At 41.8% G+C, this 11,405-nt stretch overlaps 1 long non-coding RNA gene across 1 annotated transcript; it reads right to left on the reverse strand.

Moving 5' to 3' along the window:
* Nucleotides 1-865: 865 nt before the first annotated feature.
* Nucleotides 866-4,514, reverse strand: LOC122938447. The gene is made up of 3 exons (XR_006390025.1): nucleotides 4,385-4,514; nucleotides 1,997-2,033; nucleotides 866-992 (listed from the first exon to the last, which is right to left on the reverse strand). It is a non-coding gene; the product is annotated as an uncharacterized LOC122938447 (long non-coding RNA).
* Between the last annotated feature and the right edge of the window lie 6,891 nt (nucleotides 4,515-11,405).

Below are 11,405 nucleotides of genomic sequence, written 5' to 3' on the forward strand. Positions count from 1 at the left end.
TTCTAGAGATGTGTCTGCTGCTAGAACTCTGTGTGGCATTGACCTGGTCTCTAATCTGAACTGCTGTTAACCTGCGATTTCTGAGGCTGGTGACTCGGATGAACTTATCCTCCGCAGCAGAGGTGACTCTTGGTCTTCCTTTCCTGGGGCGGTCCGCATGTGAGCCAGTTTCTTTGTAGCGCTTGATGGTTTTTGTGACTGCACTTGGGGACACTTTAATAGTTTTCCCAATTTTTCGGACTGACTGACCTTCATTTCTTAAAGTAATGATGGCCACTCGTTTTTCTTTACTTAGCTGCTTTTTTCTTGCCATAATACAAATTCTAACAGTCTATTCAGTAGGACTATCAGCTGTGCATCCACCTGACTTCTCCACAACGCAACTGATAGTTCCAACCCCATTTATAAGGCAAGATATCCCACTTATTAAACCTGACAGGGCACACCTGTGAAGTGAAAACCATTTCAGGTGACTACCTCTTGAAGCTCATCAAGAGAATGCCAAGAGTGTGCAAAGCAGTAATCAAAGCAAAAGGTGGCTACTTTGAAGAACCTCGAATATGACATATTTTCAGTTGTTTCACACTTTTTTGTTATGTATATAATTCCACATGTGTTAATTCATAGTTTTGATGCCTTCAGTGTGAATCTACAATTTCCATAGTCATGAAAATAAAGAAAACTCTTTGAACGAGAAGGTGTGTCCAAACTTTTGGTCTGTACTGTATGTAGAGAGGATGATGAGATCCGCACACCCTATTGGGTAATGGGTGCCCACGGAGGACGAAGGATCGTCACGTAGTACAGTGAAGAAATTCGTGGCACACCACAATAGTTTTGATGCAATTTAATTATAGGTTGTTGTTTTACATCATTTCATTTCATATATTCATATATTCACATATATAATTGATACATCCGGGTAGAAGCAAATCAAACTTGCATAGCATGTCCCAACGTTTCGGCCATATGTCTGGCCTTTGTCAAGGGATCTATAAGAAATTATATAAATTGGAAACATTTGTAAATTCATGTGAATGAAATGAGGGTCATAAAAAAGATTCTGGAAAAATCATTTGAGGGTCCAGTATATGTCAAAGCAAGAAAGCAATTTAAAGGGGAAATAATTCCAAGAGTATCATCATTACAGCAAGACACAGTGAGGCATTGACGGACAGCATATAAGGGGTAGCAATAGTGGCATCATATGTTAGCATAATAATTATAAGTCAGTGGAACACTTGAATATATACATACATAAGTAGAGTCTTATCATATAAATCAGGAAGTCTGGCTATAAATCCCCTGATATGGTGTCCCTAGATGCCTGTTTGTAATGTACAAGTCGTTGAATAGTCTCTAGAGGAAGAGGGAAGAGACCAGTAATTACCTGACGTGGTTAGCTGTAAGGAATTCGGCCGGATGTGGACGCTGTGTGGGGCGCGCTGGGTTTTATAAAGGAGGCTAGAGTGTACTGTCTAGATGGTGGCTGCGTGCGTCCGCGATGACGTCATGCCGTTGGCGCATGCGCAATGATCAATATTAGTCACAAAAGGGCATATGTGTTGCCCTTACTGTAGATATCATTAGATGGAACCTGCACAAAATAGTTAGCTCTATTGTAGAGTGTGGCTATGCTAAGGGGACTATGGTTCACTGTTGTTCTATAATCTGATTGATATGTGTAGTTATGGAGGCCGCAAGTATCACACAGAATGAAATCACATAGATGAGGACATCGCATTAATGGGTTGCAAAACACATCATATTATAGATAACACCATTTTATGGATAACATTATATCATGAATAACAATTATTAATGATAGTCACAGATAATGGTATATAATAATGTTAATATATACTATTAATATCTAATGGTTACTAGGTTATGTGGATGAGGGGAAAAGGGGATGAATGGGGTAAAGGGAGGGAGGGAAAAGGAAAGGGGCAAGGAAAGGGGGGGAAGGGAGGTAGGGGGGGGGGTGGTTTCTCACCCATATGGTCTAGATCTATATTCCAATTCTATCGAATCTGTGAGGAGAAACATATAATCATTGTTAGTAAACTAGACAAATAAGATACAGCAATAATGATATATAAAGTCCATTATATATTAAAGAAGAAATCGCATTCCCGATTTAGTCCTTTGGGGCTCAGTGTGTCCAGGCGATGGATCCAGTATGATTCCCGTTGTTTAAGCAATAGTGTCCGGTTTCCACCCCTACGTGGGGTTTTAATATGTTCTAATACCTGGAATCTCAAAGATGAGATCTGGTGGTTCCTTTCCTTGAAGTGGGCAGGGATTGGTAGAAGTAGTTGGTTGGTTCTTATGGTGGATTTATGTTTCGATATCCTATCTCTGATATGCTGGGTGGTTTCACCCACATAACATAGTCCGCAAGGGCATTTGATAAGATAAACCACATTCGTGGAGTCGCATGTAAAAAAGTCATTGATTGTGTAACGTTTGCCCGAATGTGGGTGTGTCACTATATTCCCTTTAATCACACTTGAGCACTGTGCGCAATGGAGGCAGGGAAAAGTGCCCGTTTGTGGGGGACCTAGAAACCTCTGGCGTGGAAGTTTTGTCTGGGGTCCAATGTCTGCTCGGACCAATCCATCCCTTATGTTTTTAGTGCGTTTGTAACAGGTTAATGGTGGAATTTGAAACTCTGTTATCCCTGGATAGGCTTGTGTCAGTATATGCCAGTGTCGTTTAAGTATATGTTGTATTTTTGGTGTTAAAGGATGGTATGTGAGTATACTAGGTATACGTCTAGAGGATTGTGGCTGTGAGTTAGTCGTATCTGGAAGTTTAGGTTTCTGTGTAAAGGAATGATCGGGGTAGCCTCTCTCAGTGAATTTCTTAGTCATTTCGTCTAGTCTCTTTGCCTTTATGGAAGAATCGCTGACAATGCGTTCTACCCGAGTTAATTGGGAGCGTGGTAATGATTTCTTGGTGGCTTTTGGGTGGTTGCTAGAATATAGTAGGAGGCTATTTCTATCAGTCGGTTTATTGTATAAATCAAAAGATATGTTGCCAACTTCATCTTTAAGTACTAGGGTGTCCAGGAAACTAATTTGATTATTATCGATTTGCATGGTGAAGCTTAATTCAGGATATATGTCGTTGAGATACTGATGAAAGGCTTCTGCACTAGATGTGGGTCCGCTCCATAGACAAAAAATATCGTCTATGAAGCGTAACCACACCAGAGCATGTTGCTGAAAAAGGGGATGTTGGTATACATATGTCTCCTCGAAATGGGTCATGTAAGCATTTGCGTACGGGGGGGCCACATTCGCCCCCATCGCGGTACCACGTTTCTGCATGTAAAATGTGTCGCCAAAGAGAAAAAAATTCTCAAATAATACTGTGGAGAGAAGGGCTAGACAAAATGCTTGTTGTTGGTCAGTGAGTATAGATTGTGTTTGGAGTAAATTGGCTGTTGCTTCAATGCCCTTCTGGTGTTCAATGGATGTATATAAGCTATTTACATCCATAGTTATTAGTATAGTGTTCACTGTAGGTGTGCTCTGACTTAATTTGGTAATGAAGTCCTGAGTGTCTAATAAAAAGGAGCGTGATTTCTTAATGAGGGGGGTCAAGATCTTGTCCAGATAAACGGACAGGGGTGATAGTATAGAGTCTGTAGAAGCAACTATTGGTCTCCCTGGTGGATTATTGAGGTTTTTATGGATTTTTGGAAGAGTATAAAAAACTGGCGTGATTGGGTATTGTTTTGTCAGGAAAGTTACGGTTTTTTCATCTATGATTGCCTGCTCTTGATAGTGTTGGAGTATGTTTTTAATTTTTTTAGCAATGTTCGGAGTTGGATCAGTTGTGAGGGGTTCATATGTGTCTCGGTCATTTAGTTGGTTGGAGATATCTGTGATATACATGGATTTATCCATGACCACTATGGCCCCTCCCTTATCTGCTGGTTTGATCATGATTTTTGTATTTGTTTGTAATTCTTTTATAGCTCTCCGCTCTTCCACCGTCAAGTTAGATGAATGTTTGAATTCACCCCTGGTGTAGGAATCCAGGGTCTGTTGTATGTTTTGTTTAGTGAATGAGATGTAGGTCTCAACTGGGTGGTATGATTTAGGAGGCATATATGAGCTCTTGTTCCTAAGCCCCAATGTTTGTAGTGCCAATGCATCATTCATGTTTCCACCATGTGCTACATTTTGTTGATCACCCTGGCCAAAATGTGTTTTTAGTCTGATGGTTCGGTAGAACCGTTGCAGTTCTTGTTCCAAAAGAAAGGTATTTAGTGGTGTGGTGGGACAGAATGATAGGCCCTTTTGCAATACTGAAATTTGGGCAGGTGAGAGAATGACAGAAGAAATGTTCATCACTAAATTATTCATATTACCTGTGATCGAGTCAGGATTCGATTGTCGGGATCTCCTCCTCTGACTTCTCCGCGGTCGCCTCTTCCTTGTCTGTAACGGTTCTGTCCTCGTCCTAAAAAATGCCTGCGGCGTTGAGTGTTGATCCTTCCGCTTTCTGAACCGGATGAGCTTTGTCCTGAGGAGAAGTCGTGATTTCTGTTGTCCCAGCCTGCTTGTGGATTGAGGTCGCGCCATCTGTATACCCTGTTTAGTCTGTAATCCTCGGCGTCCCTGATGAATTTCGCCCTTTTGGTACCTTCTGTATATTTCTGGTATTCGGAAGTTTGTTTAGATGTTTTTTCTTTTAATGTTGTCCACTCTTCCGTGGGTAGTATGCTTGATAATTGTTCTTCTGTTGCTGTGATTTGTTTCTGAAGGTCCTCTATAGTATGTCGGGCCTTGTCAATGGTTAGTAACATGAGATCGAAGGAGCACTTGTTAATAATGTTCTCAAAGCGGTCACAAAAGTCGGCGTCGTCCTTGAATAATGTCGGACGTAGATGCGAGCGTAAACCTCTCGGTATACGATTATTTTTATGGTACTCCGTGAGGGTGCTGCAATGTAATATTAAAGAGGTTAATCTACGCAGGTCGCGTGTGTAGTCTCGAGTCTTCCATTCCTGAGCTGGAATCTGTAAAAAGTCGTTGCCAAACTGGACTTGGGAGATGATACTGTTCGTGGTTTCGATGTCATATGAAAATGTATTTGACGACATCTGACCTTGGGGTGCTGAATCTGCAGATTCGTTAGTATAGAGGATGATGAGATCCGCACACCCTATTGGGTAATGGGTGCCCACGGAGGACGAAGGATCGTCACGTAGTACAGTGAAGAAATTCGTGGCACACCACAATAGTTTTGATGCAATTTAATTATAGGTTGATGTTTTACATCATTTCATTTCATATATTCATATATTCACATATATAATTGATACATCCGGGTAGAAGCAAATCAAACTTGCATAGCATGTCCCAACGTTTCGGCCATATGTCTGGCCTTTGTCAAGGGATCTATAAGAAATTATATAAATTGGAAACATTTGTAAATTCATGTGAATGAAATGAGGGTCATAAAAAAGATTCTGGAAAAATCATTTGAGGGTCCAGTATATGTCAAAGCAAGAAAGCAATTTAAAGGGGAAATAATTCCAAGAGTATCATCATTACAGCAAGACACAGTGAGGCATTGACGGACAGCATATAAGGGGTAGCAATAGTGGCATCATATGTTAGCATAATAATTATAAGTCAGTGGAACACTTGAATATATACATACATAAGTAGAGTCTTATCATATAAATCAGGAAGTCTGGCTATAAATCCCCTGATATGGTGTCCCTAGATGCCTGTTTGTAATGTACAAGTCGTTGAATAGTCTCTAGAGGAAGAGGGAAGAGACCAGTAATTACCTGACGTGGTTAGCTGTAAGGAATTCGGCCGGATGTGGACGCTGTGTGGGGCGCGCTGGGTTTTATAAAGGAGGCTAGAGTGTACTGTCTAGATGGTGGCTGCGTGCGTCCGCGATGACGTCATACCGTTGGCGCATGCGCAATGATCAATATTAGTCACAAAAGGGCATATGTGTTGCCCTTACTGTAGATATCATAAGATGGAACCTGCACAAAATAGTTAGCTCTATTGTAGAGTGTGGCTATGCTAAGGGGACTATGGTTCACTGTTGTTCTATAATCTGATTGATATGTGTAGTTATGGAGGCCGCAAGTATCACACAGAATGAAATCACATAGATGAGGACATCGCATTAATGGGTTGTAAAACACATCATATTATAGATAACACCATTTTATGGATAACATTATATCATGAATAACAATTATTAATGATAGTCACAGATAATGGTATATAATAATGTTAATATATACTATTAATATCTAATGGTTACTAGGTTATGTGGATGAGGGGAAAAGGGGATGAATGGGGTAAAGGGAGGGAGGGAAAAGGAAAGGGGCAAGGAAAGGGGGGGAAGGGAGGTAGGGGGGGGGGGGGGGGTTTCTCACCCATATGGTCTAGATCTATATTCCAATTCTATCGAATCTGTGAGGAGAAACATATAATCATTGTTAGTAAACTAGACAAATAAGATACAGCAATAATGATATATAAAGTCCATTATATATTAAAGAAGAAATCGCATTCCCGATTTAGTCCTTTGGGGCTCAGTGTGTCCAGGCGATGGATCCAGTATGATTCCCGTTGTTTAAGCAATAGTATCCGGTTTCCACCCCTACGTGGGGTTTTAATATGTTCTAATACCTGGAATCTCAAAGATGAGATCTGGTGGTTCCTTTCCTTGAAGTGGGCAGGGATTGGTAGAAGTAGTTGGTTGGTTCTGTGAATATATGAATATATGAAATGAAATGATGTAAAACATCAACCTATAATTAAATTGCATCAAAACTATTGTGGTGTGCCACGAATTTCTTCACTGTACTGTATGTAGGTCCCATGCATTGACTCTCGTGTGGTGGGAGGCAGCCAGTGGGCCATTGTGGGGCCTGTCATCTCTACTTAATAGGTTTAAAGAGATTGTCCAGGATTTTGATATTCATTGATGGCCTATCATCAGGACGCCTGTTACCTTGCATCCCATCCGATCAGCTGTTTTGATGGAGCTGCTAACTGCATCATTGCTCCCATTGACATAAACAGGGGCAGCAGTGCCGTTACCAGCAACATCCACTACACAATGGCTGGAGCTATGTATTTTCAGTGCCTCCTTCTAGCTACAAGGTAACAGTTGATCGGAGGGTCTGCAGGGTATCACATCCCCGCCAATTTGATATTGTAGGCCTATCCAGGGAATAGGCAATTGATATAAAAACTCTGGACAACCCCTTTAAAGATCTTACTGATCAGTACTGGTAAGTATTAGTACCCTAGACAGATAGAGAGTAGAGATATCACTGTCTGGATTTTCAGATGCCTAAATATACGTACAGAACAGTGTAATGGTTAAAGCTCAGGTTTGTACTTGTGTAGTTCCTGCCTAACAGGATTTTCTAAATACAAATGTCTCTTGTTCATCATAGAAAATTTCCGGTTGGCTGATAGAACAGGAGAGACCCACCTAACAGCTGTCTAAAGTACAAGAAAAACAAAATTATATAAAGAAACAGTGAGAGAAAAAGCTTTCTCATGGGAATTGGCATGGACAACCATAATGCACAATAATTAGACTATGAATTTACAAACAGGACACTTTACAATTGAATTCTTCACAGTTTTTCATGACATTTGTCCTATAGCTTGTATTGTTTTTATGTTATTGTACTGTATTGAGAAAGGAACACTACATTAAAACTATTTCAGTGAATTTTTATGAGTTTGATATTAGCAAAAGTTAAACACTTGTAGTTTCTGTTCTGAAAGTCAGGACTTCTCTAGTTCCTAAAGAAAAGGTCCTAAGTCTATGTTTCCCAGTTTGGCAAGGACCTAGAAAAAGTCTGTGTACCATTGAGAAGGAGTCTAATGTCTAGCAGACTGAACTTCCTGTGTCAATTTCTGGTGATCACCCAGTCACTAAAGGTGGCCATACATATTAGATTAACATTGGCTTAACCAATTGATTGTGACGGGACGAGACAACCATCTAATGTGTATGGGGGTCTTGCAATTATCTCCCTTACTCCCCTCTCTCCATTCAGAACACAACATGCTCGGTGGAGCTGAATGGGAGTGTCAGAATAAACAACTTTGTGGCAATCTTGTTGACATTAACTGTTGCTGCTTTCCAGAAGGGATGGTAAGGTGTGGTGCACTCCAGTGGAAAATAAGTCCAGAGAGTCAGTGTTTGCTGTAAACTTGTGCACTTCTCTACTGGAGGAACTCAAATGCTAAATATCTCCAGTCTCCTACCTGGCAGAAGAAGGTCTCATGCTGAGGAAAGGCCTGAGATAGCTGTCCTTCTCTCTCTCAGAAGGCTGGCTCCCTGGCCAAAGGCTGGTGGCCCAGGGTATGTGGCTCAGTCATCCGCCTGGCTCTCTGGTCACAGAGCTGGTGGAACCAGGATCTGTTGCAGAGTATACCCATCTCAGGATCTTCTTCTGACCACTCATACAGCCTGGCAGAGTCTCTCCTACTGAGCATTAGATCCTATCTGAAGACAACTAGGGGCTCTGACTGCTCTCTTTATATCCAGTTTCTAGCTGAACTAGAACCTTGTAGTGGGAGGGGTGGAGAAACATAGCTTAAACAGAAACATTGTTGCAATTTCTGTCAATCATATACTTGTATAGAGCTTCAGTGCAAGTCTATGGGAATGACTAATTCGTTTTCCAGACATAAACACATTTTTAGACATAAACAACAGAGGTAAACCAGACAGTCAGAAGGTCGGTGTGTCTGGTTTTTGCCTCCAAAACTTTGCAAAGGTAGAAAGTCATAAAGTCTCTCAACATTATCTGGCTGTGTATTAACTATTTCCACAGTACAGCTATAGTATACTAATAGTGCAAATGAACAGGATATATTACAATAAACATGTAAAATGCAGTTCAACAGTACGAAACAGTATAAGTGCATATAACAGTGTAACTCACAGTGCAAATTAACCCTTCAAAGTGCAATAAAGTAGGGAGTCGATGGCTTTGCAAAGTAACAAAAAGTGCAAATGTCCATAGTCAAAGTACCCATGCTCCAGGGCCCTACAGAAGAGCTGGTTAAAACATCATGATTCAGACCATTATACTCAGTGGGTGGTAACTGTCAACCCAGCTCCTTCTTCAGGAGGGCTACCTGTATGTTCTGCTCATTTGAAGGTGACATATGGGGATCTTGATAAATTTACAATGTTTTATTCTTACACCTAAGGGTCTATTAACACATGCGCAAGTGTTTTGCAGTCCGCAAATTGCGGATCAGCAAAACACGGACACCGGCCATGTGCGTTCCCCATTTTGCGGACCGCACATGGCCGGCACTATAATTGAAATGCCTTTTCTTGTCCGTGTCTGGGGACAAGAATAGGAAATGTTCTATTTTTTTGCGAGGCAACGGAACGGAAGTGCAGATGTGGACAGCACACTGTGTGCTGTCCGCATCTTTTGCGGCCCCATTAAAAATGAATGAGTCCGCACCCGTTCCGTAAAATTGCGGAACGGATGAGGACCCATTTAACGGACGTGTGAATGGACCCTTACAGTCTTCTTTTCTCACTCACCCGCCTTATAGAGAGGCCCAGAAAACCTCAAAGGGATCAATCATCTCCTTACCATTTGCACCATTTAGCACCAACTGATCAGAATGCGAGTCATGCAGGGGAGCAACGAAAGTGTGAATGTCCATATGCACAAGCCAGTACTCAACGGACTTGCTCTCATTCACAACTTATGCTAATGTGTCCAGCTCCCATCTGCCGCATCTGTCATAATAACATGGTCCATTTTCATTGTTGGTGAGGAAACAGTACAGAAGACTTGAGCAACTTCTTTATGCACTTCCTCAGTCTTATTTAGAGGGAAAGATACTTATTATGCAGCATGTGCCATTGTAATGCGTTGAAAATTTTATATAATAAATTCCAATGACAAATTAAGCTCTATTACATCTGTAAAGTCAGTCATAAGGATGACATATAATAACCATAATAGAATTTAAGGGGTTATTTGGCTTAGAAGCTGACAACCCCAATGATGGCAACCTATGCCCAAATAAAATACAAAAAATACAAAAAAAAGGACATGGATGGCACATCCACATGCCTTGCATTGATCTATTTATGATCTATATATCATGGTATCAGCACTCCTAATTAGCTGGAGACTGACGGGGCCAGAGTCGAAAGAGGTACTTCAGATCCCAGAGGTGATGTATGAGGGTCAGGCAAGGAGCATAGCCAAAAGTATGTAGTAGAGTACATAGTACAAAAAAGGATAATCCACAATTGTGAGGTCAGGAATCAGCCAGTAGTGTTGGCCTTGCGGTTCGCCCGGCCGTCGGTTTGCGGCCAACTTTGCGCGTTCGCGATCCGCCGAACATATGGCAATGTCCGCGCTCGCCATATTATTTTGCATTGCGCCGAACTTTGACCCATGACACATCCATCAGGTGGGACAGGACAGCCAATTGAGACATTTTAGCACATTGACACACCCCCAACCCTATAACAGAACCTGATCTGGCAACCATTTTACATCATGTGTTTTGCCAGCGTGGGAGGAAGTTGAAGTTTGGAGCAGGGACAGGCTGTTAGGAACTTAGAGACACTAAACGCTAGCTAATAGGGCCACAAAAGTCCTTTTAACGACTGGTAACGTTGTGATATCAATAGGTGTGATACACAGAGGGGTGTGATATACTTATAATATACTTTCTAACATAGAAAGTATATTACAGTGCATTTGTATGCTTCCAGAAAATACTGATTGAGGGCTGCGATCTATCCGCTTCCACAAAATAGTAATAGAGGTTTTCCATATACCTGCGTCCACAAAATAACTGCTTGAGGGTGATATACCAGCTTCAACTAATAACTGATTGAGGCCTGCCATATATCAGCTTCCACAAATACTGCTCTTCTCTAGGGACTTTGGCACAGGGTCATTTTGAAAATGACAGGCAGAAGAAGAGGCAGGCCGTTCCGCAGGGGTGGTAGGGGTCAGGCAGGTGCACCAGGCCAGAGCCTAAGTGGGAAGTTAGAGAAGGTGCTTGCGATTATGCCAAAGGATGCACCAGAGTTGATCGAGTGGCTCACAGAGCCTTCCTCTTCTGAACCCTCCTCATCCTCTGTATCTTGCACCCTCCTCACTCTCTGCTGTGTGCACCCCCAAAGAAACCACCACCATAGCCCATCCACTCGAGTCAGAGGAATTATTTTACCATCCATTCCAAGACCTTACCGAGAAGGTAGCAACGGCCACCACCCAGCGGTCTGACGACAGTACCCAGATCAGCCCAAGGAGGGTGGTCCCCACTGTTGCTGCCTACTCCGAGATCTCTAATGTCAGTGGTGGTGAAGGTGACGATGATGACGTGTCGATG

Source organism: Bufo gargarizans, chromosome 1 (genome assembly GCF_014858855.1).
Source record: "Bufo gargarizans isolate SCDJY-AF-19 chromosome 1, ASM1485885v1, whole genome shotgun sequence".
In the NCBI taxonomy this organism is placed as follows: domain Eukaryota; kingdom Metazoa; phylum Chordata; class Amphibia; order Anura; family Bufonidae; genus Bufo; species Bufo gargarizans.